Source organism: Protomyctophum parallelum (genome assembly GCF_964188405.1).
Source record: "Protomyctophum parallelum genome assembly, chromosome: 14".
NCBI classification, from domain to species: Eukaryota; Metazoa; Chordata; class Actinopteri; order Myctophiformes; family Myctophidae; genus Protomyctophum; species Protomyctophum parallelum.
The window spans coordinates 2,870,956-2,898,320 of NC_139709.1; the positions used below are offsets into that span (position 1 = coordinate 2,870,956).

The 27,365-nt window shown below is 44.6% G+C and overlaps 1 pseudogene across 1 annotated transcript in view; it reads left to right on the top strand.

Annotated features, from left to right (window-relative positions):
- The window catches only part of LOC310870659 (contactin-associated protein-like 4), a 169,069-nt pseudogene that overhangs the window by 102,366 nt on the left and 39,338 nt on the right, over positions 1–27,365 (top strand). The window contains exon 20 of the transcript in view: positions 764–982. The product of the transcript in view is annotated as a contactin-associated protein-like 4 (transcript). The remainder of the gene's footprint in view (positions 1–763; positions 983–27,365) is intronic.

The window sequence follows — 27,365 nt, forward strand, 5'->3', positions numbered from 1 at the left end:
CATGTTGTAGTTCGGTGGTCACCTCAGTGACGTCATGTTGTAGTTCGGTGGTCACCTCAGTGACGTCATGTTGTAGTTTGGTGGTCACCTCAGTGACGTCATGTTGTAGTTCGGTGGTCACCTCAGTGACGTCATGTTGTAGTTCGGTGGTCACCTCAGTGACGTCATGTTGTAGTTCAGTGGTCACCTCAGTGACGTCATGTTGTAGTTCAGTGGTCACCCCACCACCGTAAATCCAGACTATGTATGAGCCTTTAGTGTTGTTTTTGGCAGCAAATTTCTATTTTAGTTTTAGTCATAGTCTCTTGAATAGTTTTCACTTAGTTTTAGTCACATTTTAGTCACCTGGAATGTCTTAGTGTTAGTCTAGTTTAGACTAAAATGTGTTTTGACAGGCCTTGATGTCGTTGTAATGACATATTTTACACTTTGGTTGCATGCTGAAATAGCAGATATACAATCTTTTGAGATTGTAGATCTGCTATTCTCAGCATGCAACCCAGCATAAAACTGGATCTCTTGTCCACTAGTCCCTTCCTAACCTTTTAGTCTAGTTTTTATTTGTCGACGAAATTGTCAGTATATTTAGTCTTAGTTTTAGTCACCATAGCTTAGTTTTCATTTAGTTTCCATTTGTTTTTGTCAGTGGAAAAAGGTAGTCGACGAACATTTTTCGTCTTAGTTTTAGTCTACGAAAACAACACTGGTACACACTTTAGTCGACAAAATCAACATTCTCCCCCCCCCCCCCCCTCCCCCCCAGCCCCCACAGAGGTGCTGTTCTCCTTCGACGTGGGCAACGGGCCGTCGGCGGTGCGCGTGACAGCCGCCGCGCCCCTCAACGACCAGCGCTGGCACGCCGTGAGGGCCGAGCGCAACGTCAAGGAGGCGTGGCTTCAGGTGGACCGCCTCCCCCCCGCCACGCTGGAGGCCCCGCCCGACGGACACACCCACCTGACGCTCAACAGCCAGCTGTTCATAGGTGAGAGAGAGAGAGAGGTACATATAATAGTCCTTATCCCATTCTGACCTGAGATCAGATTCATACGAGGTTCCACTGGGACACACACTGGTCTGATGAACCCATTCTGACCTGAGATCAGATTCATACGAGGTTTCCACTGGACACACACTGGTCTGATGAATCCATTCTGACCTGAGATCAGATTCTGAAAATGTCAGTCGTTCTTCGATTTGAAAAAAAAAATAGCAGACCTACAAGCTCGTAGCGCGCCACTCGGTGGCGCGCTATGAGCTTGTAGATCTGTTATTTTTCAATAGCTAAAGCATAACATGATGCTAACACCAAAATGGGTTCCCGTTCAGAATGGGTTAGGGGGGGGGGGGGCACGGTCGCACAGTTGCGGTAGTGCTGTCGCCTCACAGCTAGAAGGTCCTGGGTTCGATTCCCGCTCGGGACGCTGTGGGTGCTGGCGGAGTGTTTCCTCCTCTGCGTCATCAGTGCCCATACCCGAAGGCGGGGTTGTCGAAAGGGCCTTTCTGTGTGGAGTTTGCATGTTCTCCCCGTGTCCCCTAGGGTAGATACCCTCACATGTTCTCCCCGTGTCCCCTAGGGTAGATACCCTCACATGTTCTCCCCGTGTCCCCTAGGGTAGGTACCCTCACATGTTCTCCCCGTGTCCCCTAGGGTAGGTACCCTCACATGTTCTCCCCGTGTCCCCTAGGGTAGGTACCCTCACATGTTCTCCCCGTGTCCCCTAGGGTATAGGTACCCTCACATGTTCTCCCCGTGTCCCCTAGGGTAGGTACCCTCACAAAAAACATGCAGTAATCCTGGTCTCTAAACTGCCTCCCCCTGGCCAGCCGGGGCGCCTGATGGAGGGCAAAGGAACTGGTTGGAATAACGTGTTCCTTCCACGCGCTACGTCCAACCAGGGAAACTCCCCCCTGTCAGGTGTAAAGGAGCAACTTGGACACTCAGGCATGAAGGAAGCATGAGTTCAAGTCCGTTGCTCTCCCCAGGTTGGTGGAGGGTGTGTAGAGCCCAGGATCACATTAGGTGATTGACACAGGGGTGAAACATGGGTTACAAAATCGTGGGATAAAAAATATATTAAAAAAAATAGTAGGGTGGTTGTATAGAGGGTATAGCGTGACATCATCATCAAACCTGGAAGTTATGCAAAAAACTACTTTCTGGCCTTGACAGCCCATACATTCCACACAGAAAAGTCCTGTCTGATTGCATTAAACGACATTAAACAATGTTAAACTCACTTTTAGCCTGTTGCTTTGCCACTCGATGTGCCATTCACTTTAACCCATTCTGGGCGGAAACCCCTTTTGGTGTTAGCATTATGTCATGCTTTAGCTATTGAAAAATAGCAGATCTACAAGCTCATAGCAGACCCACAAGCTTGTAGCGCGCCACTCGGTGGCGCGCTACAAGCTTGTAGGTCTGCTATTTTTTTGAAAAATCGAAGAACGACTGACATAGAAACATAGCTTTTTCAGAAAACCGTCAGGATGTAGAAGACATTTTTAGAATCTGATCTCAGGTCAGAATGGGTTAACACATTCTGGACGGGAACCCCTTTTGATGTTTTAAGCATCATGTTATGCTTTAGCTGTTGAAAATAGCAGATCTACAAGCTCATAGCGCGCCACCGAGTGGCGCGCTACGAGCTTGTAGGTCTGCTATTTTTTGGAAAATCGTGAGAATGTGGCGCGAACCTTTGAATATATATTTTTTTCAGAGTGAACGTTTTCAATTCAAATCTTTGCTTCTGGGCGGGGGGGGGGGGGGCCCTGGAACTACATATTTTCAGATGGGGGTCCACGGCCAAATACAGATCATTCTGGGGGTCCCTTGATGTGAAAAAGGCTGAGCACCAACTGACATAGAAACATATAGAAAACTGTCTTTAGAATTTAGAAATACATTTTTAGAATCGTTTTCAGGTCTAAATGGGTTAAACCTTGTTTCTACCTGGATGATTTATTTCACTCTGTCCCGGTGGCAACAGAACTGTATATACTCCACGTACTGTAAACTCTGTCAGGAATATACTTCCTACCAGTCTGTCTCTTCTGGCACTGTCATCATCATCATCATCATCATCATCATCATCATCATCATCATCGTCGTAAGCTTGTGGAAAGCAGTGTTGTTTTTGGCAGCAAATTGTTACGGTTCGCTCTCCATCACCTCTACATCCTTGTGCTGTGGGTGTTCTGGGCACTTCAGCGCCACCAGGGGACTCCACAGCACCTCTCTCCCTGTTACTATCTCCCCACCTGGAGGTCGTCTGCAATCACCTGATGAGCCTACAAGAACCAGGCCTGTCTGCAGCTCGGCGCCAGTTCTTCACCAGTCTACGGTTGGTAAAGTTAGACAGCTAGACTTAGGCTCTCAGTGTTGTAGTGTTAGACAGTTAAACGTCACGCCGTTACTGTGCTTTCCCTTTACTCTGTGAACCTGCCATTGACTCGACCTTCTCTTCTCCCCTCCAGTGTTTCCGGGACCCGAGCTCTGTGGAGCAACCTACGGACCCCTGCACTCCTTTCAACCCCCCGTGTTTGTGAATAAAAACCCACCCGGGTGGGCTTTACTCATGATCTGTCTCTCCTTGCTGTGCTTTTGGGTCACACCACACTCGAGTCATAACACAAATTTCTGTTTTAGTTTTAGTCATAGTCTTTGGACTGAAAGTTCATTTAGTTTTAGTCACGTTTTAGTCACCTGGAATGTCTTAGTGTTAGTCTAGTTTTAGTCGACTAAATGTCATAAGATTTTAGTCGACTAAATCTACAGTTGATTTAGTCGACTAAAATGTATTTTGGCGGGTCTTGATGCCGTCGTAATGAGTGTTTTTACACTTGCTGAAAATAGCCGATCTACAAGCTCACAACGCGTCGCACCGTTACGTTATTTTCAGCATGCAACCAAAGTGTAAAATGACTTATACTGGATCTCCTGTCCACTAGTCCCTTCCTAACATTTTAGTCTAGTTTTTATTTGTCGACGAAATTGTCAGTATATTTAGTCTTAGTTTTAGTCATCGTAGCTTAGTGTTCATTTAGTTTCCATTCGTTTTTGTCAGTGGAAAAAGTTAGTCGACGAACATTTTTCGTCTTAGTTTTAGTCGACGAAAACAACACTGGTGGAAACATGTGTGGTTGTTGAGAGCATTTCTCCATTATCCCAATGAGACTTGAGACCAGCTTCTCCAAAATGACTCGTACATCGTGACAATTTTCTGAAAAAAGTAGCCCTCATTGCCTTGGCGGGGAAAAACATGGATACATTGCTATACAGAGTGTTGTTTTTGGCAGCAAATTTCTATTTTAGTTTTAGTCATAGTCTCCTGAATAGTTTTCACTTAGTTTTAGTCACATTTTAGTCACCTGGAATGTATTAGTGTTAGTCTAGTTTTAGTCGACTTAAATGTCATACGATTTTAGTCGACTAAATCTACAGTTGATTTAGTCGACTAAAATGTGTTTTGACAGGCCTTGATGTCGTTGTAATGACACACTTTGGTTGCATGCTGAAAATAGCAGATTTACAATCTGATTGTATATCTGCAACCCAGCATAAAACTGGATCTCTTGTCCACTAGTCCCTTCCTAACATTTTAGTCTAGTTTTTATTTGTTGACGAAATTGTCAGTATATTTCTTTCTTATGTCTTAGTTTTAGTCATCATAGATTCGTTTTTATTTAGTTCTTATCAGAGAAAAAAGGTAGTCGACGAACATTTTTCGTCTTAGTTTTAGTCGACGAAAACAACACTGGCTATACAATACCAGCCTGCAGGCAGTGTGTGTGTGGTACAGTGTATGTATTGTACAGTGTGTGGTACAGTGTATGTATTGTACAGTGTGTGGTACAGTGTATGTACAGTGTGAGGTACAGAGTTCAAAGCATCTGTCTGTGAAGCTCGGTACATCTCTGACTGACTGACAGGAGCTGAATCCACAGAGCAGCTGTAATGAACAGGGCGCAACGTTGTGAAAGTTGATGCATGGCTTGTTTTCATTCTCACAGGAGCTGCTGTGCTGCAATTCAATCTGTTACGTGCGTGCGTGCGTGCATGCTTGCCTGCCTGCCTGTGTGCGTAGGTGCGTGCGTGCGTAGGTGCGTGTGTGTGTGTGTGTGCGTTCGTGCTTGCCTGCCTGCCTGTGTGCGTAGGTGCGTGCGTGCGTAGGTGCGTGTGTGTGTGTGCGTCCGTGCGTGTGTGTGTGCGCGTTCGTGCGTGCGATACCATTTTCCTCCGGAGCCTCATACTCGCTTGTCTGCCACGCTGGGAACCCAAATCCAATCGCATAGGAGGAGGAGGAGGAGGAGGAGGAGGAGGGGGAAGAAAGTACAGTTAGTTGGCCTGGGCTTGAACCTCTTGAAGAAGAAAAGGATAGATATATCCTGGGCTATTTCCTATTTGCTAAACCTGCCGTATTGCACAGTCAGTAGATGAGCTGAGTTGAGATTTCTTGCTATGTGGGTTTGTAGGCCGTGGTGGAGTAGCTTCTCTCTCTCTCTCTCTCTCTCTCCTCTTTCACAGCTTGCAATTCCAGTCTTGCGATGCACTATAGACTAGACCCCTGGGAGATGGAGTCTGTCCCTGTTACAATGCACTATAGACCCCTGGGAGATGGAGTCTGTCCCTGTTACAATGCCCTATAGACCTCTGGGAGATGGAGTCTGTCCCTGTTACAATGCCCTATAGACCCCTGGGAGATGGAGTCTGTCCCTGTTACAATGCCCTGTAGACCTCTGGGAGATGGAGTCTGTCCCCGTTACAATGCACTAGACCTCTGGGAGATGGAGTCTGTCCCTGTTACAATGCCCTAGACCTCTGGGAGATGGAGTCTGTCCCTGTTACAATGCACTAGACCTCTGGGAGATGGAGTCTGTCTGTTACAATGCACTATAGACCTCTGGGAGATGGAGTCTGTCCCTGTTACAATGCCCTATAGACCTCTGGGAGATGGAGTCTGTCCCTGTTACAATGCACTATAGACCCCTGGGAGATGGAGTCTGTCCCTGTTACAATGCACTATAGACCTCTGGGAGATGGAGTCTGTCCCTGTTACAATGCCCTATAGACCCCTGGGAGATGGAGTCTGTCCCTGTTACAATGCACTATAGACCCCTGGGAGATGGAGTCTGTCTGTTACAATGCCCTATAGACGTCTGGGAGATGGAGTCTGTCCCCGTTACAATGCCCTATAGACCCCTGGGAGATGGAGTCTGTCCCTGTTACAATGCACTATAGACCCCTGGGAGATGGAGTCTGTCCCTGTTACAATGCACTATAGACCCCTGGGAGATGGAGTCTGTCTGTTACAATGCACTATAGACCCCTGGGAGATGGAGTCTGTCCCTGTTACAATGCCCTATAGACCCCTGGGAGATGGAGTCTGTCCCTGTTACAATGCCCTATAGACCCCTGGGAGATGGAGTCTGTCCCCGTTACAATGCCCTATAGACGTCTGGGAGATGGAGTCTGTCCCTGTTACAATGCCCTATAGACCCCTGGGAGATGGAGTCTGTCCCTGTTACAATGCACTATAGACCCCTGGGAGATGGAGTCTGTCCCTGTTACAATGCACTATAGACCCCTGGGAGATGGAGTCTATCCCTGTTACAATGCCCTATAGACCCCTGGGAGATGGAGTCTGTCCCTGTTACAATGCACTATAGACCCCTGGGAGATGGAGTCTATCCCTGTTACAATGCCCTATAGACCCCTGGGAGATGGAGTCTATCCCTGTTACAATGCCCTATAGACCCCTGGGAGATGGAGTCTGTCCCTGTTACAATGCCCTATAGACCTCTGGGAGATGGAGTCTGTCCCTGTTACAATGCCCTATAGACCCCTGGGAGATGGAGTCTGTCCCTGTTACAATGCCCTGTAGACCTCTGGGAGATGGAGTCTGTCCCTGTTACAATGCCCTATAGACCTCTGGGAGATGGAGTCTGTCCCTGTTACAATGCCCTATAGACCCCTGGGAGATGGAGTCTGTCCCTGTTACAATGCCCTATAGACCCCTGGGAGATGGAGTCTGTCCCTGTTACAATGCCCTATAGACCCCTGGGAGATGGAGTCTGTCCCTGTTACAATGCACTAGACCTCTGGGAGATGGAGTCTGTCTGTTACAATGCACTATAGACCTCTGGGAGATGGAGTCTGTCCCTGTTACAATGCCCTATAGACCCCTGGGAGATGGAGTCTGTCCCCGTTACAATGCCCTATAGACGTCTGGGAGATGGAGTCTGTCCCCGTTACAATGCCCTATAGACCCCTGGGAGATGGAGTCTGTCCCTGTTACAATGCACTATAGACCCCTGGGAGATGGAGTCTGTCCCTGTTACAATGCACTATAGACCCCTGGGAGATGGAGTCTATCCCTGTTACAATGCCCTATAGACCCCTGGGAGATGGAGTCTGTCCCTGTTACAATGCACTATAGACCCCTGGGAGATGGAGTCTGTCCCTGTTACAATGCCCTATAGACCCCTGGGAGATGGAGTCTGTCCCTGTTACAATGCCCTGTAGACCTCTGGGAGATGGAGTCTGTCCCTGTTTCAATGCCCTATAGACCTCTGGGAGATGGAGTCTGTCCCTGTTTCAATGCCCTATAGACCTCTGGGAGATGGAGTCTGTCCCTGTTACAATGCACTATAGACCCCTGGGAGATGGAGTCTGTCCCCGTTACAATGCCCTATAGACGTCTGGGAGATGGAGTCTGTCCCCGTTACAATGCCCTATAGACCCCTGGGAGATGGAGTCTGTCCCTGTTACAATGCACTATAGACCCCTGGGAGATGGAGTCTGTCCCTGTTACAATGCACTATAGACCCCTGGGAGATGGAGTCTGTCCCCGTTACAATGCCCTATAGACCCCTGGGAGATGGAGTCTGTCCCCGTTACAATGCCCTATAGACGTCTGGGAGATGGAGTCTGTCCCCGTTACAATGCCCTATAGACCCCTGGGAGATGGAGTCTGTCCCTGTTACAATGCACTATAGACCCCTGGGAGATGGAGTCTGTCCCTGTTACAATGCACTATAGACCCCTGGGAGATGGAGTCTATCCCTGTTACAATGCCCTATAGACCCCTGGGAGATGGAGTCTGTCCCTGTTACAATGCACTATAGACCCCTGGGAGATGGAGTCTGTCCCTGTTACAATGCCCTATAGACCCCTGGGAGATGGAGTCTGTCCCTGTTACAATGCCCTATAGACCCCTGGGAGATGGAGTCTGTCCCTGTTACAATGCCCTGTAGACCTCTGGGAGATGGAGTCTGTCCCTGTTTCAATGCCCTATAGACCTCTGGGAGATGGAGTCTGTCCCTGTTTCAATGCCCTATAGACCTCTGGGAGATGGAGTCTGTCCCTGTTTCAATGCCCTATAGACCTCTGGGAGATGGAGTCTGTCCCTGTTACAATGCCCTATAGACCCCTGGGAGATGGAGTCTGTCCCTGTTACAATGCACTATAGACCTCTGGGAGATGGAGTCTGTCCCTGTTTCAATGCCCTATAGACCTCTGGGAGATGGAGTCTGTCCCTGTTACAATGCTCTATAGACCCCTGGGAGATGGAGTCTGTCCCCGTTACAATGCCCTATAGACCTCTGGGAGATGGAGTCTGTCCCTGTTACAATGCCCTATAGACCCCTGGGAGATGGAGTCTGTCCCTGTTACAATGCTCTATAGACCCCTGGGAGATGGAGTCTGTCCATGTTACAATGCCCTGTAGACCCCTGGGAGATGGAGTCTGTCCCTGTTACAATGCTCTATAGACCCCTGGGAGATGGAGTCTGTCCCCGTTACAATGCCCTATAGACCTCTGGGAGATGGAGTCTGTCCCTGTTACAATGCCCTATAGACCCCTGGGAGATGGAGTCTGTCCCTGTTACAATGCTCTATAGACCCCTGGGAGATGGAGTCTGTCCATGTTACAATGCCCTGTAGACTTCTGGGAGATGGAGTCTGTCCCTGTTACAATGCACTATAGACCCCTGGGAGATGGAGTCTGTCCCTGTTACAATGCCCTATAGACCCCTGGGAGATGGAGTCTGTCCCTGTTACAATGCCCTGTAGACCTCTGGGAGATGGAGTCTGTCCCTGTTTCAATGCCCTATAGACCTCTGGGAGATGGAGTCTGTCCCTGTTACAATGCACTATAGACCTCTGGGAGATGGAGTCTGTCCCTGTTACAATGCGCTATAGACCTCTGGGAGATGGAGTCTGTCCCTGTTACAATGCCCTATAGACCCCTGGGAGATGGAGTCTGTCCCTGTTACAATGCACTATAGACCTCTGGGAGATGGAGTCTGTCCCCGTTACAATGCGCTATAGACCCCTGGGAGATGGAGTCTGTCCCTGTTACAATGCGCTATAGACCTCTGGGAGATGGAGTCTGTCCCTGTTACAATGCGCTATAGACCCCTGGGAGATGGAGTCTGTCCCTGTTACAATGCGCTATAGACCCCTGGGAGATGGAGTCTGTCCCTGTTACAATGCGCTATAGACCTCTGGGAGATGGAGTCTGTCCCTGTTACAATGCGCTATAGACCCCTGGGAGATGGAGTCTGTCCCTGTTACAATGCGCTATAGACCTCTGGGAGATGGAGTCTGTCCCTGTTACAATGCGCTATAGACCCCTGGGAGATGGAGTCTGTCCCTGTTACAATGCGCTATAGACCCCTGGGAGATGGAGTCTGTCCCTGTTACAATGCCCTGTAGACCCCTGGGAGATGGAGTCTGTCCCTGTTACAATGCCCTGTAGACCTCTGGGAGATGGAGTCTGTCCCTGTTTCAATGCCCTATAGACCTCTGGGAGATGGAGTCTGTCCCTGTTACAATGCACTATAGACCTCTGGGAGATGGAGTCTGTCCCTGTTACAATGCGCTATAGACCTCTGGGAGATGGAGTCTGTCCCTGTTACAATGCCCTATAGACCCCTGGGAGATGGAGTCTGTCCCTGTTACAATGCACTATAGACCTCTGGGAGATGGAGTCTGTCCCCGTTACAATGCGCTATAGACCCCTGGGAGATGGAGTCTGTCCCTGTTACAATGCGCTATAGACCTCTGGGAGATGGAGTCTGTCCCTGTTACAATGCGCTATAGACCCCTGGGAGATGGAGTCTGTCCCTGTTACAATGCGCTATAGACCCCTGGGAGATGGAGTCTGTCCCTGTTACAATGCGCTATAGACCTCTGGGAGATGGAGTCTGTCCCTGTTACAATGCGCTATAGACCCCTGGGAGATGGAGTCTGTCCCTGTTACAATGCGCTATAGACCTCTGGGAGATGGAGTCTGTCCCTGTTACAATGCGCTATAGACCCCTGGGAGATGGAGTCTGTCCCTGTTACAATGCGCTATAGACCCCTGGGAGATGGAGTCTGTCCCTGTTACAATGCGCTATAGACCTCTGGGAGATGGAGTCTGTCCCTGTTACAATGCGCTATAGACCCCTGGGAGATGGAGTCTGTCCCTGTTACAATGCGCTATAGACCTCTGGGAGATGGAGTCTGTCCCTGTTACAATGCACTATAGACCTCTGGGAGATGGAGTCTGTCCCTGTTACAATGCGCTATAGACCTCTGGGAGATGGAGTCTGTCCCCGTTACAATGCCCTGTAGACCTCTGGGAGATGGAGTCTATCCCTGTTACAATCAAGGAAGCTCTTAGAAGGAAGTGAAGTGGTCACGTGACTGGGCTGCGCCATGACACTTTCATGGACACTTTCATGGGAGCCAAACTCACACCGGTAGTGCAATGAATACATGGCAGTGAATGGAGCTGGCTGGACCAGCTCATAACAAACATTATACATGAACGATTGCGAGCTTTGTCATATAATTGGTTCAGGAATATGAAAGAAGACATAAGTGATATCACACGTTTTTTCGGAGTGGTTGTTTTTCGACTTATGCAAATGCAAATGTTTCTGGCCATTTCCTCAGCTATAGGGAGACAGACGTCGCTCTGCTATTGGCTAGACGCCACGATGATGGACCATTTCCCTACAGGCGCCGCTCTGCTATTGGCTAGAGGCCACGGGCGCCACGCCAGTGTTGTTGGAAGGGTGCTGAGTGGACACTTTCACTGACACTGACCCGATGCGATACGCTGCAGTCACACACACACAACCAGGGGACATTAATGATAGCATGGCTCACACATACACTATACTGGAGACGTGTGTGTGTGTGTGTGTGTGTGTGCACACGTTTTACATTTACAGTGCAGCTGATAATTGATGCGTGTCCTTTCAAAGCTCCTGAGATAATATTTGTCCATTAGTTTCGCTGCGTTGGACTGGAGACGGTCTGGAGACGGTCTGCTCTGCTGATCCAGACTCTGTGTGTTGGACTGGAGACGGTCTGCTCTGCTGATCCAGACTCTGTGTGTTGGACTGGAGACGGTCTGCTCTGCTGATCCAGACTCTGTGTGTTGGTCTGGAGACGGTCTGCTCTGCTGATCCAGACTCTGTGTGTTGGACTGGAGACGGTCTGCTCTGCTGATCCAGACTCTGTGTGTTGGTCTGGAGACGGTCTGCTCTGCTGATCCAGACTCTGTGTGTTGGACTGGAGACGGTCTGCTCTGCTGATCCAGACTCTGTGTGTTGGACTGGAGACGGTCTGGAGACGGTCTGCTCTGCTGATCCAGACTCTGTGTGTTGGTCTGGAGACGGTCTGCTCTGCTGATCCAGACTCTGTGCCCTTCACCTGAACTCACACAGCAAACCGTCTACAATTATTGTCTTTGTTGCACTGTTGTTTTCGTCGACTAAAACTAAGATGAAAAATGTTCGTCGACTACCTTTTTTCACGGACGAAGAATAAATGGAAACTAAATGAAAACGAAGCTACGACGACTAAAACTAAGACTAAATATACTGACAATTTCTTCAACAAATAAAAACTAGACTAAAATATTAGGAAGGGACTAGTGGGCAACAGATCCAGTATAAGTCATTTTACACTTGGTTGCATGCTGAAAATACACGTTGTGAGCTTGTAGATCGGCTATTTTCAGCAAGTGTAAAAACAGTCCTTACGACGGCATCAAGGCCCACCAAAATACATTTTAGTCGACTAAATCACCTGTAGATTTAGTCGACTAAAATCCTATGACATTTAGTCGACTAAAACTAGACTAACACTAACACATTTCCAGGTGACTAACATGTGACTAAAACTAAATTAAGTTTCAGTCCAAAGACTATGACTAAAACTAAAATAGAAATTTTCTGCCAAAAACAACACTCTGATCCAAACTCTGTGTGTTGGACTGGAGACGGTCTGCTCTGCTGATCCATCCATCGCCGCTATCGCATCGTATTGATTGATTGATTGATTGATTGATAAATGTATTAACAGTTTGTAGATTTACAGTACATTTCAAGCACAAACTCAATACAAAGACTGTTAACTGTGAGTGGACGATCCAATTAAGCATTACACTTGTTTACAACAGGGTCCACTTTGTTCAATTCATCAAAACATTTAGAGACGTACAAATAGACACTTCTATATAGTTAAAGAACAGAACAGGAATTCATCATAAAGGAAGCAAAAAGGGAAAAGATACATATACAGTGAGGGGAAATGGGGCGGTGGGGGGGATTCAGATTTTACAGAGGCCAGTTTCGAATTGCAGCCGTCCGTAGGTGCCCTTTGAGAGCCTATTGTTGGTAAGGCGTTCCACATTTTGGTGGCATAGGAGTGAAAATATTTTAGTCCCTTGTTTGTGCCGAATCTGGGTTGTACATGGTTTGTTGAGCTCCCTCTGGTGTTGTGGGTGTGGACTTTGTTTACATTAAGGTATCGTATCATATATCATCCACCAGGCTTGATCCACATGCAAATATTATGGAGGTCATTCCGTAAGCAGTAGTAATTATTACAGTAAGTAGTATCAGTAGTAAACAAACATTTTGCCCCCCTGAGGGGGGATTTGTAGAATCGTCCTCTCGGGTCTAAAAAATGGGTCATTTGGAATTCTGGACTTTTACCTGTAACAGAGTATATTTCTATATTGCAGCACTGACATACGTGTGTGTGTGTGTGTGTGTGTGTGTGTGTGTGTGTGTGTGTGTGTGTGTGTGTGTGTGTGTGTGTGTGTGTGTGTGTGTGTGTGTGTGTGTGTGTGTGTGTGTGTGCGTGTGCGTGTGCGTGTGCGCTCGTGCGTGTGCCGAAGGTGCATATTTTTGATACATGAATATCGAATATGTTCAGCCAATAATCCTCTCTGAATAGCCAGGCAGGCAGGAAGGAAGCGCCGTCAGCCTTTTTTACGGAGAGAGATCATCCTGTTTAACCCATTCTGACCTGAGATCAGATTCATACGAGGTTTCCACTGGGACACACACTGGTCTGATTAACCCATTCTGACCTGAGATCAGATTCTAAAAAAATGTCAGTCGTTCTTCGATTTTTTTCAAAAATAGCAGACCTACAAGCTCGTAGCGCGCCACTCGGTGGCGCGCTACGAGCTTGTAGATCTGCTATTTTTCAATAGCTAAAGCACGACATGATGCTAACACCAAAATGGGTTCCCGTTCAGAATGGGTTAACATTTACCTGAGGCTTATATTATTATTATTATCTTATCACCACCATATGGAACAGAATGCTGAGGGATTGCATTTAACCCATTCTGAACGGGAACCCATTTTGGTGTCATGTCATGCTTTAGCTATTGGAAAAATAGCAGATCTACAAGCTTTTTTGGAAAAACCGAAGAACGACTGATTTTTTTTTTTTTTAATCTGATCTCAGGTCAGAATGGGTTATAATCAGACCAGTGTGTGTCCCAGTGGAAACCTCGTATGAATCTGATCTCAGGTCAGAATGGGTTAAATGTCCATGTGCTGATGTCCGATAACCAGAGCGGATCAACGCCAGGCCCACACGGGACTGAAGGACCCCATCCGGCACCGCGCGGCGTTATGTTTTAGCGTCCCTTTATTATCATAGCAACTACTGCAGTGTACGATGATTCTGCACGCATGCACGTGCACACACACTAACACACACACACACACACACACACACACCTTTACATAGATCGTGCATTACATTCACCCATTCACACACACACACATTCGTATACACTGATGGCGGAGGAAACCATGCAAGGCACCAACCAGCACATCGGGAGCAATTGGGAGGCTTCGGCGTCTTGCTCGAGGACACTTCGACACTAACTCCGGGATCGAACCGGGAACCACACGGTTCACATCCGGTGGCTCCACCGGGCCACTCTACCGCTGAGCAGTGTTGTTTTCGTCGACTAAAACTAAGACGAAAAATGTTCGTCGACTACCTTTTTTCACTGACTAAAACTAAATGAAAACTAAGCTACGATGACTAAAACTAAGACTAAATATACTGACAATTTCGTCGACAAATAAAAACTAGACTAAAATGTTAGGAAGGGACTAGTGGACAAGAGATCCAGTATAAGTCATTTTACACTTGGTTGCATGCTGAAAATAGCCGACTATTTTCGGCTATTTTCAGCAAGTGTAAAAAACACTCATTACGACGGCATCAAGACCCGCCAAAATACATTTTAGTCGACTAAATCAACTGTACATTTAGTCGACTAAAATCTCATGACATTTAGTCGACTAAAACTAGACCAACACTAAGACATTCCAGGTGACTAAAATGTGACTAAAACTAAATGAAGTTTCAGTCCAAAGACTATGACTAAAACTAAAATAGAAATTTGCTGCCATAAACAACACTGCCCCTGAGCCCCATGTGTGTGTCGAGCTTATAACCCGCGCTGACAGAAAATGGCAACTTTACTCAAACGCTCCATCATTCTGAAAGCATGTGAAGCTTAATTCTCATGAGCCACACGGCGATGAAATGTAGGTCGCGACTGTATAACTATAAGCTAATTGCACACCCCCCTGAGTACAGTATTTATGCATACAGTATATCTCGTCAAACTCTGCAGGCGTTCAACTTTCAGCAAAACATATCACGATATTTATCCCATTTTGGGCGGAAATGCCTTTTGGTGTCAGCATCATGCTATGCTTTAGCTATTGAAAAATAGCAGAAAATAGCAGAAAAATAGCAGATCTACAAGCTCGTAGCGCGCCACTCGGTGGCGCGCTACGAGCTTGTAGATCTGCTATTTTTTGAGAAATCGTGAAAATGTGCCGCAAAATCTTAGAGTATTCTTTCACGGTGAACGCTTTCGACTCATACCACCGAGTGGCGCGCTACGAGCTTGTAGGTCTGCTATTTTTTATTAAATCGAAGAACGACTGACATAGAAACATAGCTTTTTATCAGAAAACTGTCAGGATGTATAGAAGACATTTTTAGAATCTGATCTCAGGTCAGAACGGGTTAAATTTGGAATCTTCCACTCACTCTGTACACAGTATAAAAACCTATAGACATTGCCTTTGATGTTTGTTCCCTTTGATCTCTGCCTCGTTGGGCCGCTATAGGTAGCGTAGCGCTCGCGGTGCTCCGTATAGCATGAGTGGCGCCACATGTTAGCTTTATGTTAGCGGTTAGCGCCACCGCGGATCTGGCGCTGTGTGCACGTGTTAGCTTAGCGTCTATAACAACTATAACCAATTATCTTAAACTTTAGCTGTTGAAAAAATAGCAGATCTACAAGCTTGCAGCGCGGCACTGAGTGCCGCGCTACGAGCTTGTAGGTCTGCTATTTTTTGAGAAATCGTGAGAATGTGCCGCAAATCTTAGAATATTCGGTAACACTTTACAATAACGACCTGTTATAAACATTTATAAGCAGTTTGTAGATGAGTAATAATCATGAACAGACTGTTTGTTGACATCCGTAAATGTTTACCTAAACATTTATAACTATGTGAATAGTTTACTACTTACTAATACCTTACTAATAACGTATACATGATGTTTAAACATAGTTATACATGTTTAGGTAAACATTTATAACTATGTGAATAGTTTACTACTTACTAATACCTTACTAATAACATATAAATGATGTTTAAACATAGTTATACATGTTTAGGTAAACATTTATAACTATGTGAATAGTTTACTACTTACTAATACCTTACTAATAACGTATACATGATGTTTAAACATAGTTATACATGTTTAGGTAAACATTTATAACTATGTGAATAGTTTACTACTTACTAATACCTTACTAATAACATATACATGATGTTTAAACATAGTTATACATGTTTAGGTAAACATTTATAACTATGTGAATAGTTTACTACTTACTAATACCTTACTAATAACGTATACATGATGTTTAAACATAGTTATACATGTTTAGGTAAACATTTATAACTATGTGAATAGTTTACTACTTACTAATACCTTACTAATAACATATAAATGATGTTTAAACATAGTTATACATGTTTAGGTAAACATTTATAACTATGTGAATAGTTTACTACTTACTAATACCTTACTAATAACATATAAATGATGTTTAAACATAGTTATACATGTTTAGGTAAACATTTATAACTATGTGAATAGTTTACTACTTACTACAAGTAAGACGCGCAAACGCGGGAAGCGAACGCAGCTCGTGTGTGTGTGGTTGTGTGTGTGTGTGTGTGTGTGTGTGTGTGTGTGTGTGTGCTACAGCTGCGCCCTGTGTGTGTGTGTGTGCTACAGCTGCGCCCTCTGGTGGCGGGCGGGTGGTGTAACAGCGTGACACACACACACACACACACACAGACATTCAGCCCTTGCTGTCATAGTAAGTGGCTCACTGCGTTCGCAAATACCTTACTAATAACATATACATGATGTTTAAACATAGTTATACATGTTTAGGTAAACATTTATAACTATGTGAATAGTTTACTACTTACTAATACCTTACTAATAACATATACATGATGTTTAAACATAGTTATACATGTTTAGGTAAACATTTATAACTATGTGAATAGTTTACTATTACTAATACCTTACTAATAACATATACATGATGTTTAAACATAGTTATACATGTTTAGGTAAACATTTATATAACTATGTGAATAGTTTACTACTTACTAATACCTTACTGATAACATATAAATGATGTTTAAACATAGTTATACATGTTTAGGTAAACATTTATAACTATGTGAATAGTTTACTACTTACTAATACCTTACTAATAACGTATACATGATGTTTAAACATAGTTATACATGTTTAGGTAAACATTTATAACTATGTGAATAGTTTACTACTTACTAATACCTTACTAATAACATATAAATGATGTTTAAACATAGTTATACATGTTTAGGTAAACATTTATAACTATGTGAATAGTTTACTACTTACTAATACCTTACTAATAACATATAAATGATGTTTAAACATGGTTATAAATGTTTACCTAAACATTTATAACTATGTGAATAGTTTACTACTTACTAATACCTTACTAATAACGTATACATGATGTTTAAACATAGTTATACATGTTTAGGTAAACATTTATAACTATGTGAATAGTTTACTACTTACTAATACCTTACTAATAACATATAAATGATGTTTAAACATAGTTATACATGTTTAGGTAAACATTTACCGAATATTCTTTCACAGTGAACGTTTTCGACTCATATCTTTGCTTCTGGTGGTGGGGGTGGGGGGGGGGGGGGGTGGGCGGCGGCCCAATTAAATGTAATTTTGGGGGGTCCTTGACATGAAATAGTTTGAGAATCACTGACACATTTTTCAGTGTGATTTATTTAGAAGACGTTTTGTAGAATCTGCAGGGCCTGTCAGTCCTCAATGGGTTAATCAGACCAGTGTGTGTCCAGTGGAAACCTCGTTTGAATCTGATCTCAGGTCAGAATGGGTTCATCAGACCAGTGTGTGTCCAGTGGAAACCTCGTATGAATCTGATCTCAGGTCAGAATGGGTTCATCAGACCAGTGTGTGTCCAGTGGAAACCTCGTTTGAATCTGATCTCAGGTCAGAATGGGTTCATCAGACCAGTGTGTGTCCAGTGGAAACCTCGTTTGAATCTGATCTCAGGTCAGAATGGGTTAATCAGACCAGTGTGTGTCCAGTGGAAACCTCGTATGAATCTGATCTCAGGTCAGAATGGGTTAAGCCTCAGCCTCAGTTATCGTTCGCTCAGAGTCAGTCAAGTCGAGAAGGCGAGAAGAATGACTTCCTTCCCCCGGTGGGACGGTTCTCCTTCCCCCGTGCAGCGCTGCTTCCTGTCTGTGGTGGAAGGAGTTGTTTGTGTGTTTCCAGGCAGGCACGTACACGCACACGCGCACGTATGCACGCACACGCACACGTGCCTTTGAAGGTGTCTTTGATATCTGTGTCCCAAATCGGTATCTTAACCCATTCTGAACGGGAACCCATTTTGGTGTCAGCATCACGTTATGCTTTAACTATTGAAAAATAGCAGATCTACAAGCTCATAGCGCGCCACCGAGTGGCGCGCTACGAGCTTGTAGGTCTGCTATTTTTGAAAAATCGAAGAACGACTGACATTTTTTTTAATCTGATCTCAGGTCAGAATGGGTTAATAATCAGACCAGTGTGTGTCCAGTGGAAACCTCGTATGAATCTGATCTCAGGTCAGAATGGGTTAATTATGCCGCTTCTGCTTTGACGCTATAATATAGTCGCGAGGAGGATCTGCTTCAGTGTGTGTGTGAGCAAACAACACCCCGTTGGGCATGTTGTTGTCCATGCCGACTGGCAGTGTTGTTTTTGGCAGCAAATTTCTATTTTAGTTTTAGTCATAGTCTCTTGAATAGTTTTCACTTAGTTTTAGTCACATCTTTAGTCACCTGGAATGTTCTAGTGTTTAGTCTAGTTTTAGTCGACTAAATGTCATACGATTTTAGTCGACTAAATCTACAGTTGATTTAGTCGACTAAAATGTGTTTTGACAGGCCTTGATGTCGTTGTAATGACATATTTTACACTTTGGTTGCATGCTGAAAATAGCAGATATACAATCTCGAGATTGTATATCTGCTATTTTCAGCATGCAACCCAGCATTAAACTGGATCTCTTGTCCACTAGTCCCTTCCTAGCCTGACCTAAGCAGAGACATTTCTGGCCTAGATGGGAGGGTCGCGTCTCAGAAAAGCGCGCACCCTGATTGGATCTCATCGATCTGTCCGTCACCCCCGGCCCCTCCTCTCCCCCCTAGTGCAGCGCTATGTCACATCATTTAGAGCGACGCCCACCCGGAAGGGTTGACTCCCACTTTTAGACTGGTTCAGCCCACGGCTTTTTCCAGGCTTTCATCTTTCGCGCAGACGAAATGAAAGCCTGGGTATCGAGGCTAGTCCCTTCCTAACATTTTAGTCTAGTTTTTATTTGTTGACGAAATTGTCAGTATATTTAGTCTTAGTTTTAGTCATCATAGATTCGTTTTTATTTAGTTTCCATTTAGTTTTAGTCTGTGAAAAAAGGTAGTCGACGAACATTTTTTGTCTTAGTTTTAGTCGACGAAAACAACACTGCTGACTGGATGGTGGAGATGTTTTTGCTTTGCTTGTTTGCTTGTTTGTTTTTTTGTTTGTTTGTTTTTTATGCCGGTCATGCAATCACGACACACACATTTTGAGATATTTGCTTTTAATAATCCTCTGCACAAATCTTTTGTATTAAAAAACATTCTTGAAAAATAAAAAAAGCCAAAAAAAAAAAAAAAAAAATTCAAGTTGTGGAACTAGTGGACTAGTGGAATCACAAGTGATCTTGTGTACTTGGCTTGTATACGCTTGGAGATCGGATATCTCCAGTGGATTTGTTGGAGCGACAACAGAAAACACACTATTATAAGAGCCCTGAGGCACTATACCAACACGCCTGGGGTTTAACCCATTCTGACCTGAGATCAGATTCATATGAGGTTTCCACTGGGACACACACTGGGTGTAGTGACCACTTATCCTTTTGTTAAAAACCTTTGTGTGAGCCACTTCTTGGGCAGACTGACTATACTAAAGACGCTTGCTTGTTGTTGTTTGAATGAAATGATAGAATGTCCATTCCAGGTAGGTTTCGGTGTTAAATAAAAGTTGTTTATTTTTCTTCCTTTACAGGGATGCAAAAAACGGTAAACTTAAACTTGTAGGATAAAATAAAGTAATACAGAGATCCTTCAGTTGCAAGGTCAAAAGACTGTCTGCTTGCCAGTCTGTCACGCCCCTATTGTCACACACAGTGCCTTATAAGGTATCCTGCAGTGGGCAGAGAGCAGACATTATTATACAGAACACCACCACCAGAGGGCCAATAAATAAATAATATAATTAAATATAAGGTTTTGGCTCCTACATAACCGGCCCCTAATTGTATTTTGAAGCAACAAAAACAATTACAATATACACTGTATCTTAAAGGAGCCTGTAAACATTTCATTAACTTGGTGTGGTGTGGTACTCAACATAGGTTGGCGAAGTCATCATGCCATCATCATTCATCAGTAGTAGCAAGGGCGTCACTCCTCACATTCTAGCAGCAGGCAGATCTTGGTTATGGGCCTTTCTAGGACATTGGTCTTTGTTTTGACCTTTACAGCTCGCACCAATCCTGTAGAATCTGCCATAACTTCCAGCACTCTTCCCAAAATCCAGGAGCCACGTGGAGCACAGGGGTCCACGACCATGACCACATCTCCAGGTGTAAAGCTTCTCCTCCGTTTGCACCATTTCTGCCTTTCCTGCATGAGGGGCAGGTATTCCAGGCACCAGCGCTTCCAGAATAAATCTGACATGTACTGCACCTGTTTCCATCGGCGTCTCACATACAGGTCGTTCCTGTCAAAGACTCCAGGTGGCACAATGGGCTTGGTGTTCAAGAGTAAGATGTGGTTTGGGGTAAGAGGCTCTAGGTCTTGTGGGTCATTAGACACAGTAGTGATTGGGCGGCTGTTTAAGATGGCCTCCACTTCGCATAACAGAGTCTGTAGTCCCTCGTCGTCTAGAGTCTGCTGTTTCAAAACAGAATGGAGCACTTGCCTCACAGACTTTATAAGTCGCTCCCATACTCCTCCATGGTGGGATGCTCCTGGGGGATTGAAACTCCACTGTATGCCCTTTTGGAGCAAAGCTCCTTGGATCCTTTGCTGGTTCAGTGTAGCGAGGGCTTCTTTTAATTCTCTTTGAGCCCCAACAAAATTAGTACCATTATCACTTCTGATATGTTTCACTTGTCCTCTTCTACAAATAAAACGTCTTAAGGCATTGAGGCATGAGTCTGTGTCGAGGGAGTTGGCCACCTCAATATGCACAGCTCTGCTGGTCATGCAAGTGAATAGCACTCCATACCTCTTCAAGATGGTTCGTCCTCTTTTAATTTCAATAGGGCCAAAATAATCCACGCCAACATTAGAAAATGGAGGCATGTCTGGCTCAAGCCTTTCCTGTGGCAAATCAGCCATTTTTTGCTCTCCAATTTTGGCCCTTTGCCGTCTGCATACAACACATTCACTTATTATTTTTCTTGCTGCAGAGTTGGCCTTGATTATCCAATATATTTTCCTTAGTTCAGAGAGAATGTGGTTTCTTCCTCCATGTCCAGTTTTGTCATGCATGTGCCTGAGAATGAGTGTGGATACATGAGAATGTTTGGGGAGTATGACAGGGAATTTACTCTCTTCTGGCATAGCTGCCCTACTCAGACGTCCTCCCACTCTGAGCACACCATCCTTGAACACTGGATCAAGCCTGTAGATGCTACTTGTCTTCTTGACACAAGATGTCGCCATTTGCAAAGTTTTTATTTCTTCTTGAAAGTACTGCTTTTGTGTATGACAGATAATTGCATTTTCTGCCTTCTCCATATCTTCCAGAGTGACTGTTTGTCCACCCAATGTGGTTTTGACATCCATCTTTTTCTGGTCCATCACTTTCTTAGTGCTTCGAGTGCAGTGAAGTGAAGCACTTGCAGTGGAATTAAATTCCTTTTTCCTGTGAACCAGTAGTTTCAGAGTTTCTTTGAGTTTCAAAATCCATGCTACTGCAACTTTCAGCTTTCTCCAGCTGGAAAAGTATGTGATAAATGTATCAGTTGGATTTCTATTGTCCTTTACAATGATTGTACTCACAGCAGGATTTCTCTTGACCTCTGGGTCATCAAAGGAGTTCGAAAACAGTTCCACAGGAAACTGTGGCCAGTCCCTTTCAGACTTCCAGAGTATGTCTGGGCCGTGAATCCAACTCTGATTCTCCATGAATTTGTCTGCTTTCTGTCCTCTAGAGGCAACATCAGCAGGGTTCACCTTTGTGTTGACATATCTCCACTGGGTCATTTTTGTGGCATCTCTAATGGCAGCAACTCTGTTAGCCACAAATGTGTGGAATCGTGTGTGTTGATTTGCAATGTACTTTAATACTGATTGGCTATCAGTCCAAAACATTGAGCTTACAAGCTGCAGCTGCAACTCTCTTCTGAGAACTTTATCCACTTTAGTGGCCAGCACTGCAGCAGCCAACTCCATCCTGGGGATTGTCATCCTTTTGAGGGGTGCAACTCTTGCCTTCCCCATCATAAATGAGACATGAATGGTGTTTGTTTCATTCTTCAGTCTCAAATAGCTCACTGTACCATAGCCTTGTTCACTTGCGTCTGCAAAATGGTGAAGCTGTGCTTGTATGGGTTCACCAAAGTCCTTTGGTTTGAGGCATCTTCTGACCTTGAAGTTGGTGATTTTCTGCAGATCTAATTTCCATTTAACCCACCGCTCAGAGAATATCTGCGGTACGTCCTCATCCCAGCCTAGGTTTAAGCTGCATAGCTCTTGTAATAGCAGTTTGGAAGTCAGAGTGAAAGGCGCAAGAAACCCTAAAGGGTCATAAATGGAGCTAACAACAGACAGTATCCCTCTCCGTGTGTGTGGCTGTGGCTTGGTGGTGACATTGAATGTGAAATTGTCATCCTCCACACACCACTGCACGCCAAGTGCTCTTTCAGTTGGGAGTCTATCTCTGTCCAAGTTGAGCTCTTTGACCTCTTTAGCTCTATCGACTTCCGGGACTGAGGAAAGTACTCTGCGGCTGTTTGTTATCCATTTAGAGAAGTGGAAACCTCCTCTGTGACATGCAGCTGTCACCTCCTTGATGAGAAGTATTGCTTCATCCTCTGTGGCCACCGACTTCAGACAATCATCCACATATACGTTGTTTAGAATGGTGTCAATCACTTCAGGTCTGAAACGATCCCGGTTATCCTCAGCCGTCCTTTTGAGCGCATAGTTTGCGCAGCTGGGTGATGAGACCGCACCGAAGAGATGCACCACCATACGGTATTCCTGGGGGTCAACACCTATATCACCCCCTGGCCACCACAGGAATCTCAGAAAATCAACATGCTCATTTGCCACTTTTACCTGATGGAACATTGACTGAATGTCTCCCATTATGGCTATAGGCTCCTGCCGGAACCTGGTGAGCACTCCTATGAGGGGTTGAATTAAGTCAGGGCCTTGGAGTAGCTCTGAGTTGAGCGAGGTGCCTTTGTATGATGCTCCACAGTCAAAAACCACTCTGAGCTTTCCTTTTTTGGGGTGGTACACCCCATGGTGAGGTATGTACCAAATGCTCCCATCCTTTTGCTCCAGCTGCCCCTGTGGCACTGCCTCAGCATAGCCTTGTTCAATGACATCACTTAGGAAGCGAGTGTACTCCTCATGAAATGATGCATTTTTCAAGAACTTCCTTTTTAAGCTCAAAAGTCTTTGTTCTGCAACCTGCCGATTGTTTGGCAGTGTAACATCATGGCTCCTGAATGGTAATTTGAAACTGTAATGTCCATCCACCATTGTGGTTGAATCTTCAACTATTTTCAAAAACTGTTTGTCCTCTATTGACATTTCCTTTTTGTCTTCATAGGATTTTTCCACAAAGTCAGTGTTGTATTGTGTGATCAACAGATCATGAAGGTCAACTACTGAAATCTTGTTGACCGAGACTGTATTGTTGGCCTTTGAACCTCCTCTTAGTGGACCATTGACCACCCATCCTAGCAGTGTCCTTACTGCATATGGGCCTTCTCCTTGGCTGTTAATGACCTGTTGTGGTTCCATTACCTTAGGTGCATTTGTGCCGATCAGCAAGCCAATGTCTGCATCTATGGTGGGGAGTTTGATGTTTTTGAGGTATGGCCACTTGGATATATCTGACTGGTTGGGAATGTTGTGTTTTGTAACAGGCATGGCTTTCTGTGTGTAGGTTTCTGGGAGGGCTGTAAAGGTGTTGCCATGAAGCTCACTCACCTCCAAACCTGTTACTATGTGACTACTGACAGTCTTTTCTTGACCCATGGTACGGAGAAGGATGTTGGTTCTTTTTCCTATAATGTTCAGCTGATGCATGAGACTGTTTGTGCAAAATGAGGCTGAACTGCCAGGGTCAAGGAATGCATAAGTTTGTATTATTTTATTTCCTTTCTTAGATTTCACTTTAACAGGCACAATAGATAGCACACACTCCTCTTCACCGGCCCCAATATGCCCACATGCCTTTGGAGATGTGCGCGTCTGTGCTGTTTCATTTTCAGACATTTCAGTTGTGTCTGTCCTTTTTATTTTTCCTATATGTAGCACAGTTGGATGGTTAAATTTGCACTCTTTACATGACAAGCGTTTAAAACACTGATTATTCATGTGTCCTTGTACAAGGCATCCAAAACATATTCCCCTTTCCTTCAGAAAGGTGATTTTGTCTCTGTGAAGTTTCCTCTTGAATGTTTGACATTCATCCATTATATGGGTACCTGAACAAAACAGACAGAAAGGTTTGTTTGCAGTTTGAGAGCTGTGCTGTGAGTGTGACTGGGGTGACTGGGAATTGTCGTCGATATTGCTTATGCTGGTAGCGAAGCTGCTGCCAGTGGATTTGGGCTTTTTGTATGTGTTTTGTTTCTGAGCTTTTGGGGCTGTTGGGTCTTGAATGTTGCCAAATACAGGGTCTGTGAGGATCTTCACCTGATATTCGAGAAACCTGACCAGGTCACAAAATCTGACTTTGCTGTTACGCTTTTCCTGTAGCTCACAGACTTCAGATCTCCATCTTTCTCTGATTTTATATGGCAACTTGGTGACCAGAGCTTTTAAATTAGAAGACAAGTCCAGTTCCTCCATATATGTGATTTCCTCCATTGCATTGCAGCATCCTCTTAAATATAAAGCAAATGCCTCCAAAGCTCTAGGATCCTCAGGCTTAATAGAAGACCATGACAGGGCCTTTTCTATATATGCATTAGCTATTTTGAATTCGTTGCCATAATGCTTTTGGAGGAGCTCTTTAGCTCTATGATACCCCTTCTCTGGTTCCATGTACAGGCATGTTCTGATAAGTTCCCTTGACTGCCCCCTTGTGTACTGTTCCAAATAGTACAACCTGTCTCTGCCAGAGGCTGTTCTGGCTTCTATAAAATACTCAAAAGCTCTCATAAATGATCTATATTCAACTGGATCACCTTCAAATACCTTGATCTCTTTTTGAGGCAAAGAGGAATTATGATGCCGTTTTACAAGAGAGGCAGTTATTTCATTTTGTTTTTGCAAAATACTGTACAGAGTTGCATCATGCACTGGGGGTTGTGGCTTGGGCATTTTATTGTCGCCTTTGGATTGTGATGCTGATGCATGTGATTGGGTTCTGTCCTGCATGGAATATAGTGGTTTCTCAGGCTGTGTGCCACCATATTGTTTTTGAATATAATATTCTGATGATTTAGGAGGCTTTTCCTGTGGATAGGAGTTGGGAAATAAACGAAATTGTGATTCTTTTGGGCGCACACTTTGTGTACGTGTAGTGCTCTTATGCACCGTTTCCCTTTTTGTGTCATCCTTTTCCTTTTCAGGCATCATGTATATGTCGCCACCTTTGTCACAATATTCATTCATTCCATCCGTTGTTTGTGGAGGTGCGCTTTGAGTTTGAGCGCTTTGAACATGACTTTCCACAATAGTAAGAGCGTTTATTTTAGCAGTGGCTGCATCCAAGTCAGCCTGCACATCAAGGGTTTCCTTTCTTTTTCTTATTTGCTCCATTTGTTTATTGAGGTTCTCCTCTTCCTCCTCCAACACATGTTTGTCTTTTAATGACTTTAATTTCGCAATTGCTGCAGCCTTTTCGGCTTTTGCGCGTATGCGAGCAGAAGATACACTGGAGTGCGCGCTCCCTTTAGACCTGCTTGACGCACCAGTATTTGAGCTGTGCTTGGATCTCCAGGCACCTGACGCACTGTCACCAAGAGCAATATCTTGATCATCAGGTCTGGTTGTCAGGCCAGACTTCCATTTCATAACATCATCCATAAATTCATTTATGCTGCTCATTTTTGTTTGAAACCAGTTCTCACTTTCATTCATTTCCTCGGACCCCTTTAGCAGTGCTTGATAAGACACGTGCGCGTCATAAAAATCAACCAACAGTGATTTGTACTTGTGCACGTTTTCATCCAATTCCTCAGTAACCATATTGTCTTTCATCAGTTCCTTTATAATGTTCATTCTCCGTGTCAGTGGGGAGAGTTTGTATTTGCGCGATGAGCGCATTTTTGCAATGTGTTCTCCGTCCATTTGAGAAACGTCAGGTTCAGTGGGTAACGTGGGTTCACTCACGGTGAGCAGTGGCACCGCAACATTTTGTTCAGTTCCTTCCATTTCATTGTTTGATACATTTCCATCCATGTTGCATTAAGTTCAAAGTTTCAAGTTTTATGAACACAAAGGCCGAACAATATAGCCTACAAACTCTCTTTGTTTCCAATCCAAGGCAAGATATGATTTAATCATTGCATTTCAGAGGGGCGGCGTTTAGCGCACTTTTTAAATCATGCAGTTGAAGAATAATTAAATGGAATAAATTAATGTCTCTCAATGCGCACCAAATGTCACTTTTTTGCGCTCCTAAATGAACTTCAAGTCCTCCTTTAACCAATTCCTTCACAGTTTCCAGTGTCAGCTTATAGTTTCTTCGTTATGATTTTTTTAAAGTTTGTATTATTTACCGCTTTGTACCGCACCACCATCTTGTCCTTTGTTCTCTCAGCCACACTGTCCGCCGTTCAAACATTTGCTCCTCTTCAGCAATCCTTTCCTTTCCAATGGAAACTCCAAAGCGAGTCTTTTGACTAATGTAGTGACCACTTATCCTTTTGTTAAAAGACTCGCTTTGGAGTTTCAATGTGAAGTTCATTCCATAGTTTAGATTGGGAGTGAGTCTGTAGTTCTGACTGCAATGGGAAGTTCATTCCATAGTTTAGATTGGGAGTGAGTCAGTAGTTCTGACTGCAATGGGAAGTTCATTCCATAGTTTAGATTGGGAGTGAGTCTGTAGTTCTGACTGCAATGGGAAGTTCATTCCATAGTTTAGATTGGGAGTGAGTCTGTAG